The following is a 12,922-nucleotide window of genomic DNA, read 5'->3' as shown; positions in this document are numbered from 1 at the left end:
ATACAGTGTGCGTGCCAGTGAGTATGTAATAAGGGACAATGAAGCAACACAAAAAGTATTACGTTATCATATAGCTTATTACGTTATCATATAGTTGGCCGTGACTTGTGTTTTGAAAAACATTTCCTGAAGTTATAACGTAAGGTAGCGTGGCCGAGCGGTCTAAGGCGCTGGATTTAGGCTCCAGTCTCTCAGGAGGCGTGGGTTCGAATCCCACCGCTGCCAATTGAGTTTTGAGGCCAGACGTTCCATTCATTAACCATTCATAGTTAACACCTAAATTTAACCCTAACCTTAAAAATTCGGAGTTAGTGCCAAACTTAACCTTAAATACCTTTGAGAAACATAGATGAACATCTCATTCTTATGTGAGACAGAGCTTGTTGAGTCTAGTAAAATGGTGGTATACATATAACAGCGACTGTAGAAATATAGCTAGAGTATTTTACAGTTGAATTTCAAAGCTCTTAAAAATGAAGAACTGCCCATGGTTTGCATTTCTGTTCAATTAAGTGATAGCTGAGAGATTGCAAAAGGCACCGCTGAGATTCGAACTCAGGATCTCCTGTTTACTAGACAGGCGCTTTAACCAACTAAGCCACGGCACCACTGGCAACACAACGAGCGCAATGTTCTTTGTATGCTGTCCATGTATTTACTTAACAACGAAAATGTATCCTAATTTAGACTACATTTAATAAAATTACATAATTCAAGGTGACGAAATAAAGTAGCCGTCTGCATTTCAAATGTATTGCTATGATCCAGTCCTGTAACTGCCGTAGTCAAATATAGAAAATGTACCTGATTTATAAAGGACTTGCGACCTTGGTGGTATCTAAATATTTTGTTAGGCATACATTGAATTACAGTTAATGTCGATACAGATAACCACCGCATTGTTTGCAACATCACCATCAATTTAATATCCATAAATACTCGTGTAGAAATCGAGCTGTACACAATGTCAAACGAAAACATATTACAATTACAAATCTCCCATCGAGGACAAAATCTCTTCCAACGACGAGGATGGGATTCGAACCCACGCGTGCAGAGCACAATGGATTAGCAGTCCATCGCCTTAACCACTCGGCCACCTCGTCGTTAGCAAATAGCTGTTACATATTATTTAAGAATATTTCATTAACTACATTATTTCTAAATCGCTGACAAATCTGAGACCTCAACACTATTTCTATAACTTAATTCTCCAAACCTGCTGCATATACTCTAACCTGTCACAAAAAGGTCACTAGCTGTTCCGAAATAGCGTGTTTTTAGGGAATCTCATCTGTGTGCGTGGGCGGAAGGGGGCTGCAGATAGGGTCTAAATAAATACAACAACTAATCAAGTTTTCAAATCAGTTCGCTAGAATTGGATAGATGTACTGGGCACTGCATTTGTATTTCTTTATTTGAAACTACTGAAAAAGATGATATACGTGTAGAATTTTGACTTTCTTTTAACATGCTTTCTCACGTCGTCAGTTTATCAGAATAGGATCCTCGGAGTGTTGCGTTTCTCCGAAGACTAGGTGAGAATAATCATTTCTCATCAATCTCCATTCATCATGTTCTGATACTCCATTTCTGAAGTAACAGGTAAGGATGTACCTCACTGACGATACTTTTAGAATATGGCAGCGATGATCAAGTATGTGTGGCAAGTCATTTTAGGTCATGGTTACAAGATGACATTTTAGCCGATGCTGATATATTTCTAATTTTAAGTTCATGTCAGCCCTATCCAAAAGTCGATATTTTGTATGCCTATCATTATATTTACGCACATGTCATGAAACATCAGGAGCCTCTGCTTATTTGATGAGAATGCTTTGCGGCGAATATTAGCATAATCTCAGCACCACCAGCCTTCCTATTGGTGCTTACTCCAGTTCGTTTATTTGATTTTAAAATGTAACATTTGTACTATCACCTAAACCACAATAACTTATTTCTACAAGCAAACCTTTTGCGGTGAACTTTGTCCTAATTACTGTGTTATTTCGCTGAATAAATACAAAAGATAACAGACAGAAATAAACTAGCTCTCGCGAGACTGCTACTCCACTACTGATCCAGTGCTACTGGTGATGGCAAAGGTTCTCTGATGCTCCAGGCGGCAGAAATGTAGAAACACAACATAAAACTCACAAGACTGTACTCTTACCTTTGCACTTGCTTATCGTGACCATGACAGAAAGGAACACACTTCGAAAACAGATTCAACAGTAGGACTCAGAAAACTGTTTTAGCAGCAGGGTACAGCACCATAGAGCTGACCCAGTTGATTTCAATATTAATTTACTGATTAATTAAAGTTACAGATAATGTTTTCCTCCATATTTCAATTCCTAGCCTATATCACTCTCTGTCACCATGCCACATTATTTACTACATTACACTACACAGTCTTGGGGAGTAGCTCCACTATTCAACTAGTAATGTAGCTACATTTTGCAGTAGCTGGATGGTAGTTTAACTAAATTCAAATCTTTGTTGTGTTTTCAGTAGTTAATTACACTGAACAAAAATATACACACAACATGCAACAATTTCAAAGATTTCACTGAGTTACAGTTCATATAAGGAAATCAGTCAATTTAAATTGTGGATTTCATATGACTGGGAACAGATATGCATCTGTTGATCACAGATACCTTTTTTTAAAAAGGTAGGGGCGTGGATCAGAAAACCAGTCAGTATCTGGTGTGACCACCATTTGCCTCATGCAGTGCGACACATCTCCTTCGCATAGAGTTGATCAGGCTGTTGATTGTGGCCTGTGGAAAGTTGTCCCACTCCTGTTCAGTGGCTGTACAAAGTTGCTGGATATTGGCGGGAACTGGAACACGCTGACGTCCACGTCGATCCAGAGCATCCCAAACATGCTAAACTGGTGACATGTCTGGTGAGTATGCAGGCCATGGAAGAACTGGGACATTTTCAGCTTCCAGGAATGTTGTACACATCCTTGCGACATGGGGCTGTGCATTATCATGCTGAAACATGAGGTGAAGGCGGCAGATGAATGGCACAACAATGGGCCTCAGGATCTCGTCACGGTATCTCTGTGCATTCAAATTGCCATCGATAAAATGCAATTGTGTTTGTTATCCCTAGCTTATGCCTGCCCATACCATAACCCCACTAATTAAAAGGAGCTTAATGTCAAATTGAATGTCCATTAGTCTTATGTGGAATTCTCATCTCTTTTAGTCAACAAAAATGAAAAGTAATTTGTTATTGTTATCGTTTCTTTCAGGGCATCTTGTCTCGTTATTGTCATTAGTTTTCGTCAGGAAAAATAGGTTGTTGACGAATATATTTCATCATAGTTATTGTTTGACAAAATTAACACTGCTACTGGAACTACCCACTACAATTTTCGCAAAAATATATGATTTTTTGCAAAAAAAAGAAACCACTAATAGCACACTCTGCACATGAACATTTATATTTTAAAGGGTTATGCAGGTTGATAACGATATCAACCAAATTATATTTTTTCAGACATTCCAAACAACATTCCCAGCGAATGAGAAAACAGTCATGGTATTTAGTTTAAGAGAATGGTACGAGATTTAAAAAGACAACCTTGGGGCTAATTTGAATGGGAGCCAACTAGAGAATGACGGATAATCTGTCGGGCCGATATTCTTGGTAGCCCTATGCTAGTCTATCGGCTATCTTGACTATCGGTGCAGCCGATGTCCCCTTTACAGCTCGAGAGCACCGTGCCTCTTGTGTCAAATTGCTGCAAGCTACAGCTGGTGCCACTCATTGCTAGCTAGCCTGTCCTGAGGAACCTTTGGGTTGCAACTGCTAGCTCCTCACTCATGCTGCACATAATTTAACACAGTTGAATAATGTTACACACATGTAGACATTTTGAAACTGTTAATTAATTTACTGTTCGGCAAGCAGTGTTGGGGAAGCTACTCTGAAATTATAGTTACCAAGCTACCAATTACTTAACACTGGAAGAAGTCAAACTAAACTAAAGCTACCATTAAGAAAAATATAGTTTACTTAACTAAAGTTACTTTGTAAAAGTAGTTCACTACATCCAAACTACTTAGTGAAAAATTGTCATATGTAAATCTCAAATGTCAATGACTACAAATTGTAAGAACATATCACTTCGTATGTTGGGTCGTATGGGTAAGATGTTAACAGAAAGTGTAATTTTGCCTATTAAACACAAAAACGATGTTTCAAGTGAGATTTAGGCAGGTCTGATGCTGAAAGGGAAAGGAAATTCTTGCCTACTTCACCCATATTTCTTTGTCTTTTTGTAAAAAAAGTAGTGTGTAGTTCCAGTAGTTAGTTACACCGCTACATGGCAAAAAAAGTCATTAACTACTGAAAAAACTACCAAGATATCAATTTAGTTTACTACCACCAAGCTACTGCAAAATGTAGTTAAATTATTTGTTGAACTACATGTACTGTAGTTCACTACTCCCCAACACTGCCGGCAAAACAATTTCCATACAGGCCACAACACTTTACAAAGCAAGAAGATACCAGGAGATTCCTAGCCTACTAGCGTTTCTTCTCCATGATGAATGTATGGAGCGATTGATAGAGCAGCGGAAATAAGTTCAAGATGAGTCGTCAGGAAACCCCATCACTGTGTTTAATGTACTGTATCTAGCCAGAGTTAAGTCATTGCATTTACAGTTGAAGTCGGAAGTTTACATACACTTAGGTTGGAGTCATTAAAACTTGTTTTTCAACCACCACACATTTCTTGTTAACAAACTATAGTTTTGGCAACTCGGTTAGGACATGTACTTTGTGCATGACACAAGTAATTTTTCCAACAATTGTTTACAGACAGATTATTTCACTTATAATTCACTGTATCACAATTCCAGTGGGTCAGAAGTTGACTAAGTTGACTGTGCCTTTAAACAGCTTGGAAAATTCCAGAAAATGATGTCATGGCTTTAGAAGCTTCTGATAGGCTAATTGACATAATTTGAGTCAATTGGAGGTGTACCTGTGGATGTATTTCAAGGCCTACCTTCAAACTCAGTGCCTCTTTGCTTGACATCATGGGAAAATCAAAAGAAATCAGCCAAGACCTCAGCAAAAAAATTGTAGAGCTCCACAAGTCTGGTCCATCCTTGGGAGCTATTTCCAAACGCCTGAAGGTACCACATTCATCTGTACAAACAATAGTACGCAAGTATAAACACCATGGGACCACGCAGCCGTCATACCGCTCAGGAAGGAGACACGTTCTGTCTCCTAGAGATTAACGTACTGCTCCAAAACCACCATAAAAAAGCCAGACTACGGTTTGCAACTGTACATGGGGACAAAGATCGTACTTTTTGGAGAAATGTCCTCTGGTCTGGTGAAACAAAAATAGAACTGTTTGGCCATAATGACCATTGTTATGTTTGGAGGAAAAAGGGGTCGCTTGCAAGCCGAAGAACATTTTTACATTTACATTTTAGTCATTTAGCAGACGCTCTTATCCAGAGCGACTTACAGTTAGTGAATACATTTTTTTTTTTTTATACTGGCCCCCCGTGGGAATCGAACCCACAACCCTGGCATTGCAGATGCCATGCTCTATCAACTGAGCTACATCCCTGCCGGCCATTCCCTCCCCTACCCTGGACGACGCTGGGCCAATTGTGCGCCGCCCATGAGTCTCCCGGTCACGGCCGGCTGCGACAGAGCCTGGATTCGAACCAGGATCTCTAGTGGCACAGTTAGCACTGCGATGCAGTGCCTTAGACCACTGCGCCACTCAGGAGACATAAGAAGAACACCATCCCAATCGTGAAGCACGGGGTGGCAGCATCATGCTGTGGGGGTGCTTTGCTGCACGAGGGACTGGTGCACTTCACAAAGTAGATGGCATCATGAGGAAGGAAAATTATGTGGATATATTGAAGCAACATCTCAAGACCAGTTAGGAAGTTAAAGCTTGGTCGCAAATGGGTCTTCCAAATGGACAATGACCCCAAGCATACTTCCAAAGTTGTGGCAAAATGGCTTAAGGACAACAAAGTCAAGGTATTGTAGTGGCCATCACAAAGCCCTGACCTCAATCCTATAGAAAATGTGTGGGCAGAACTGAAAAAGCGTGTGCGAGCAAGGAGGCCTATAAACCTGACTCAGTTACACCAGCTCTGTCAGGAGGAATGGGCCAAAATTCACCCAACTTATTGTGGGAAGCTTGTGGAAGGCTGCCCTAAACGTTTGACCCAAGTTAAACAATTTAAAGGCAATGCTACCAAATACTAATTGAGTGTATGTAAACTTCTGACCCACTGGGAATGTGATGAAATAAATAAAAGCTGAAATAAATCATTCTCTCTACTATTATTCTGACATTTCACATTCTTAAAATAAAGTGGTGATCCTAACTGAGCTAAGACAGGGAACTTTTACTAGGATTAAATGTCAGGAATTGTGAAAATCTGAGTTTAAATGTATTTGACTAAGGTGTATGTAAACTTCCGACTTCAACTGTACCTTTTCAACTAAGTTGCTGTCTGATGAAAACTAGAGTTAGAGCAATATGAACCATGAAAAACAGCCCCAGACCATTATTCCTCCTCCACCAAACTATACAGTTGGCACTATGCATTTGGGCAGGTAGCGTTCTCCTGGCATCCGCCAAACCCAGATTCGTCTGTCGGACTGCCAGATGATGAAGCGTGACTCATCACTCCTGAGAATGCGTTTCCAGTGCTCCAGAGTCCAATGGCGGCGAGCTTTACACCACGCCAGCAGACACTTGGCATTGCGCATGGTGATCTTAGGCTTGTGTGTGGCTGCTCGGCCATGAAAACCCATTTCATGAAGCTCCAGACGAACAGTGCTTGTGCTGACATTGCTTCCAGAGGCAGTTTGAACTTGGTAGTGAGTGTTGCAACCGAGGACAGACGATTTTTTCCCGAAATATGCGCTTCAGCACTCGGCGGTCCCGTTCTATGAGCATGTGTGGCCTACCACTTCGCAGCTGAGCCGTTGTTGCTCCTAGAGGTTTCCACTTGACGGGGCAGCTCTAGCAGGGCAGAAGTTTCACAAACTGACTTGTTGGAAAGGTGGCATCCTATGACGGTGCCACGTTGAAAGTCACTGAGCTCTTCAGTAAGGCCATTCTACAGCCAGTGTTTGTCTATGGAGATTGTATGGCTGTTTGCTCGATTTTATACACCTGTCAGCAACGGGTGTGGCTGAAATAGCCGAATCCACTAATTTGAAGGGGTGGCCACATACAGTGAGGGAAAAAAGTATTTGATCCCCTGCTGATTTTGTATGTTTGCCCACTGACAAAGAAATTATCAGTCTATAATTTTAATGGTACGTTTATTTGAACAGTGAGAGACAGAATAACAACAAAAAAATCCAGAAAAAACGCATGTCAAAAATGTTATAAATTGATTAGCATTTTAATGAGGGAAATAAGTATTTGACCCCCTCTCAATCAGAAAGATTTCTGGCTCCCAGGTGTCTTTTATACAGGTAACGAGCTGAGATTAGGAGCACACTCTTAAAGGGAGTGCTCCTAATCTCAGCTTGTTACCTGTATAAAAGACACCTGTCCACAGAAGCAATCAATCAATCAGATTCCAAACTCTCCACCATGACCAAGACCAAAGAGCTCTCCAAGGATGTCAGTGACAAGATTGTAGACCTACACAAGGCTGGAATGGGCTACAAGACCATCGCCAAGCAGCTTGGTGAGAAGGTGACAACAGTTGGTGCGATTATTCGCAAATGGAAGAAACACAAAAGAACTGTCAATCTCCCTCGGCCTGGGGCTCCATGGAAGATCTCACCTCGTGGAGTTGCAATGATCATGAGAACGGTGAGGAATCAGCCCAGAACTACACGGGAGGATCTTGTCAATGATCTCAAAGCAGCTGGGACCATAGTCACCAAGAAAACAATTGGTAACACACTACGCCGTGAAGGACTGAAATCCTGCAGCGCCCGCAAGGTCCCCCTGCTCAAGAAAGCACATATACAGGCCCGTCTGAAGTTTGCCAATGAAGATCTGAATGATTCAGAGGAGAACTGGGTGAATGTGTTGTGGTCAGATGAGACCAAAATCGAGCTCTTTGGCATCAACTCAACTCGCCGTGTTTGGAGGAGGAATGCTGCCTATGACCCTAAGAACACCATCACCACCGTCAAACATGGAGGTGGAAACATTATGCTTTGGGGGTGTTTTTCTGCTAAGGGGACAGGACAACTTCACCGCATCAAAGGGACGATGGACGGGGCCATGTACCGTCAAATCTTGGGTGAGAACCACCTTCCCTCAGCCAGGGCATTGAAAATGGGTCGTGGATGGGTATTCCAGCATGACAATGACCCAAAACACACGGCCAAGGCAACAAAGGAGTGGCTCAAGAAGAAGCACATTAAGGTCCTGGAGTTGCCTAGCCAGTCTCCAGACCTTAATCCCATAGAAAATCTATGGAGGGAGCTGAAGGTTCGAGTTGCCAAACGTCACGCTCGAAACCTTAATGACTTGGAGAACACCTCCCTCTGCAACTGGATCCTGGACTTGCTGACGGGCCGCCCCCAGGTGATAAGGGTAGGTAACAACACATCTGCCACACTGATCCTCAACACAGGGGCCCCTCAGGCGTGCGTGCTCAGTCCCCTCCTGTACTCCCTGTTCACCCATGACTGCATGGCCAGGCACGACTCCAACACCATCATTAAGTTTGCCGACGACACAACCGTGGTAGGTCTGATCACCGACAACGATGAGACAGCCTATAGGGAGGAGGTCAGAGACCTGGCCGTGTGGTGCCAGGACAACAACCTCTCCCTCAACGTGACCAAGACAAAGGAAATTATTGTGGACTACAGGAACAAAAAGAGGACTGAGCACGCCCCCATACTCATCGACGGGGCTGTAGTGGAACAGGTTGAGAGCTTCAAGTTCCTTGGTGTCCACATCACCAACGAACTATCATGGTCCAAACACACCAAGACAGTCGTGAAGAGGGCACGACAAAGCCTATTCCCCCTCAGGAGACTGAAAAGATTTGGCATGGGTCCTCAGATCCTCAAAAAATTATACAGCTGCACCTTCGAGAGCATCCTGACTGGTTGCATCACTGCCTGGTATTGCAACTGCTTGGCCTCCGACCGCAAGGCACTACAGAGGGTAGTGTGTACGGCCTAGTACATCACTGGGGCCAAGCTTCCTGCCATCCAGGACCTCTATACCAGGCGGTGTCAGAGGAAGGCCTTAGAAATTGTCAAAGACTCCAGCCACCCTAGTCATAGACTGTTCTCTCTGCTACCGCACGGCAAGCGGTACCGGAGTGCCAAGTCTAGGTCCAAAAGACTTCTCAACAGCTTCTACCCCCAAGCCATAAGACTCCTGAACAGCTAATCATGGCTACCCAGACTATTTGCACTGCCCCCCACCCCCACACCCCACCCCATCTTTTTACGCTGTTGCTACTCTGTTAATTATTTATGCATAGTCACTTTAACTCTACCCACATGTACATATTACTTAAACTACCTCAACTAGCCGGTGCCCCCGCACATTGACTCTGCACCGGTACCCCCCTGTATATATAGCCTCCCTACTGTTATTTTATTTTACTTCTATTTTACTTCTGCAATTTTTTTCTTAACAATTTTTTGTTGTTGTTTTATTTTACTTATTTATTAAAAGTAAATGCACTGTTGGTTAAGGGCTGTAAGTAAGCATTTCACTGTAATGTCTGCACCTGTTGTATTCGGCGCATGTGGCCAATAAAACTTGATTTGATTTGATTTGAAGATCTGTGAAGAGGAGTGGGACAAAATCCCTCCTGAGATGTGTGCAAACCTGGTGGCCAAGTACAAGAAACGTCTGACCTCTGTGATTGCCAACAAGGGTTTTGCCACCAAGTACTAAGTCATGTTTTGCAGAGGGCTCAAATACTTATTTCCCTCATTAAAATGCAAATCAATTTATAACATTTTTGACATGCGTTTTTCTGGATTTTTTTGTTGTTATTCTGTTTCTCACTGTTCAAATAAACCTACCATTAAAATTATAGACTGATCATGACTTTGTCAGTGGGCAAACATACAAAATCAGCAGGGGATCAAATACTTTTTTCCCTCACTGTACTTTTGTAAATATTGTGTAGGCTGGTATAGGAGGATAAGGTGATAAAAAAGCCACTGACTGATATATGGAGTGAGATAGTTGCCAAAAGGTTGAACGTATGTATTGTTAGGATCGTAGGAAAATCCATACGTAAATTGTTATGATCGTAAGAAAGCCATGCTTGAAACATGAAACATAAATGTGAAATTTCACCTGTGAACATACAAACACCATGTTACGATTACGGACTAACATTTTAGGCTTGAACAAATCTTGTTTTGCAATTCCGACGTACAATAATACCAGAGTTTTGGCAGTTTCATCTCACCAACAAAAAAAAAGGTTCACCAAACGGCCTGTGAGGAGTGCTACGCGAACAAGCATAACAAGGGTATAAAAAAAACGGAAGTCAGTGAAACCGGAAAGAGGTATCCTGCACGTTTTCAAGTAAAAAGTCTCCATTCTCTATTACTCCTCAGTTGAGTTTACTTCACATTTAGGTAGCTAATGTAATGGATTTGTTTGCCAGCACAAGTCTAGATAGCACTAGCTGTATTATGCCTACAACAATGAAGTTTCAGTCCGCTAGTTGCATCTCTACAGCATGGGCATATCTCCGGGTAACGTAGACATCCCCATGCATGCACCTTATCAAAATATGACAGATTCAATATTGCACCATCCCATTCTCTGGGCTCCGTCTGCAATTATAACCATTAGTATCTGCCAGGAATAATGAAACATAGAATAATAATAGATGTTTGGTGAATCTATGAATGATGCATGACCACTGGAGTCTTTGCCACTCAAAATAGTTTTGTTATAGAATATTTTGTTATTTATTTAATCACTCAAAATCTTGCCAAAGCATATTAATGTTTTATAATTGTACATGATTTATATGAATTGGGTCATGTACATATGGACGTTGAAATGAACAAGGGAGAGGTTAAACGTAGGCTATGTCTGGATTAAGCTTATTCCCACACTTTACAGTAACTCTGTTGCAGTGGTCTTAGGTAGTCTCCGTATAGGCTATTCCCTCCATCGCGACACTGCTGCCCAGTTGAAGAGCTTGTGATCTCCATGCAGCACCACAGCACCATGTGCCTTCGGAAAAACACCCCCCATGCCCTTCTGGAGGCATGCAGCCATAGAGTCATTATACCCTAATGTAGGCCCATTTGCCTACTAGCCAAATAAAGTGCACAGCATGCATGATGCGTACAACTCCTCATTCCAACATATTTGAACATTTAATGAATCCTTCGTTCAGTTCAGTCAGTCAGTATGTCGTCCATTCAGTCATTTGTCTGAGTTGCAATAGGAACTAAATCAAAGAGAATAAATTCCATTTGTCTATTGAAATCCATGTGTAAATTCAAAATTATCGAAGTTCGATAGGCCTTCAACTTGTAGGCATTGCAAGTTAGGCTATCATTTTGGGTACTGGTGTCTTGCGGAATAATTTTAGAACTCTTTTTGTGTTTTATTAAAAAGAGACCCTAGCTCACAGGCCTCTAAATATAGCCTCTAAATAAATGTTAAACAAAATAGTTGAAGAAGCACATGCAGTGGCAGATAGGGAAAACAGATCTGGCAATAAGAATAGCCTATAGATAGTCTTGATCATTTGGGACCCCTTGGCTATCAATATTTAGTTTTGTCTCATTTATTGATATGGATATAGCCTCTGCGTGATGGGGTTGTGCAACGCAAATGGCTATAACAAGCCTACATACAGAGTGGAATTCACTAATACAACAGTCAAAATGCCTAATATAAGGCCAACAGTATGTGCTCCCAAATACTGGAAAAGGTGTGATTCATTAGGTTAAATGATCACCACAGTAGCCCCACACAGCTATAAAAAAAATGTATGCAATTATATGGTCATTAAATAACACACAACAGCATGGCATATCGGAATAGGCCTAGCCTAAATCATATTTACTTTCTATTTTGCAGCTCAGGCAGTTATTCTAGACAAGGCTCTTCTGTGTCTTTATCATTCTCACACAAATCATTTGCTGAAGGCCCAAGCCTATACTACGCCATCTACTGGTGTAAAGTCGTTTTTGAATGCTGTTCTAAAACAAGCTCTAGACTTTTATTTTGGAAATGAAACTGGAAGCTGCAAAGCAACTCTAACATCTGGCCTAAAGTTGCTTGATTGACTAGCTAACTTCGACTAGCTATGTTCGGTTCATGTCCTTTGCAGATGCCACATTACTGACAAAAGTTTGTACGTATAAAAAAGGTCTGTAACCGAGTAAAGGGAGGCGTAAAGTAAGAATTGTGTAAATGTTCATTCATAGTCGTAACATAGGGTTTGTACGTTTACAGATCTAATTTAATGTTTAAGTTTCTTGTTTCACGCATGGCTTTTCTTACAATCCTAATAATATACGTATGGATTTTCTTACGATCCTAATGATACGTATGTTCAACCTTTTGGCAGCTAACTCCATACTCCATACTGGTAACCTGTCAAAATTCTTGACTGTCAGCAGCAGGCCTCATCTGCCTGGATCAATCCACATCTGCATCCGTCAATCTGGAGTCTTCATTAGTCACTCAAACACAATATAGCAGTGTATGTTAAATGTACTGCCAATCTATTAAGATGTAGTTAGTATTAGCGTCTAACAATAAATGTTTGTGTGATCTGGCCACACTTTTTTCCAGCTAGCTAACTTGGCCCATAAATAAAAAAGTTGTTGTTAACTTCGTCAAAAGGGCATCATTAATGTCATGTTTGTGCTCAAAGGAAGTGTGGCTCAGTTATTAGAGCATGCTGCTTGCAACATCAGG

The 12,922-nt window shown here is 41.5% G+C and overlaps 4 non-coding genes across 4 annotated transcripts; 1 reads left to right on the top strand and 3 right to left on the bottom strand.

Moving 5' to 3' along the window:
* Positions 1-143: 143 nt before the first annotated feature.
* Positions 144-225, top strand: trnal-uag. The gene has a single exon. It is a non-coding gene; the product is annotated as a tRNA-Leu (tRNA).
* A 309-nt stretch (positions 226-534) lies between these two features.
* trnat-agu lies at positions 535-608 on the bottom strand. Its single transcript has one exon. It is a non-coding gene; the product is annotated as a tRNA-Thr (tRNA).
* Positions 609-1,024: 416 nt separating this feature from the next.
* Positions 1,025-1,106, bottom strand: trnas-gcu. The gene has a single exon. It is a non-coding gene; the product is annotated as a tRNA-Ser (tRNA).
* A 388-nt stretch (positions 1,107-1,494) lies between these two features.
* Positions 1,495-1,628, bottom strand: LOC121542243. The gene has a single exon (XR_005995852.2). It is a non-coding gene; the product is annotated as a U8 small nucleolar RNA (small nucleolar RNA).
* Between the last annotated feature and the right edge of the window lie 11,294 nt (positions 1,629-12,922).

The sequence above is a fragment of the Coregonus clupeaformis genome, chromosome 27, assembly GCF_020615455.1.
Source record: "Coregonus clupeaformis isolate EN_2021a chromosome 27, ASM2061545v1, whole genome shotgun sequence".
Lineage (NCBI taxonomy): Eukaryota > Metazoa > Chordata > Actinopteri > Salmoniformes > Salmonidae > Coregonus > Coregonus clupeaformis.
Note: the sequence above shows the minus strand (reverse complement) of the source record. Positions and strands in the feature narration are given on the sequence as shown.